Raw genomic sequence first — 679 nt, 5'->3', positions numbered from 1 at the left:
CAAATGAAGAATGTTTCACATTTCTAACAGCTATTAGAACAGACCCAGTCAGTACTCTTGTCAATGAGGAAGAAAAAGTTTGTCTCAAAAACCCCCGCCCCCTTCAAGACCGAGGCGAAGGTCGGTCAGTCAGTCAGTCAGGCAGGCTCAACATAAAATACAGGATTGAGAAGCCGTTTTCTCTGATGAAGGGTCTAGGCCCGAAACGTCAGCTTTTGTGCTCCTGAGATGCTGCTTAGCCTGCTGTGTTCATCCAGCTTCATGCTTTGTTATCCTGTCCTGGTTATCGTCCCCACGGCAACATCAAGAAAGAAAAGAGCTTTCCGAAGCATACTTGCCTCCATCGTGTTATTAAATTTCCCTCCAATCAAACCTCCCACGGTTTAAGTAAGGAATTTCATTCCTGCACAAAAAGCGCCCCATGACGCAAACCGAAACCAAAATGACAACTACACGACCGCTCAACCAAACCTAAAACAGGGCCTTCCCCTCTGATTGGCGTTTCGTTCACGATTTTTGTTGCCGCTCTGCCCTTCAGCCGAAGCACTTATTGAACGGCACCAGCGTCCGTCAAACTGCCTTTCAGTCTCATTGGGTGGAGCTGTACCGGTTAGCTTTCAGGTAGGACGGCTGAGCTAATAGTGAGAACCCGTATTGGGACGTGGCACCGAGTTGGTGT

Source organism: Stegostoma tigrinum, chromosome 9, assembly GCF_030684315.1.
Source record: "Stegostoma tigrinum isolate sSteTig4 chromosome 9, sSteTig4.hap1, whole genome shotgun sequence".
Classification (NCBI taxonomy): Eukaryota; Metazoa; Chordata; class Chondrichthyes; order Orectolobiformes; family Stegostomatidae; genus Stegostoma; species Stegostoma tigrinum.
The sequence above is the reverse complement of the archived record's forward strand: the minus strand, read 5'-3'. Positions refer to the sequence as shown.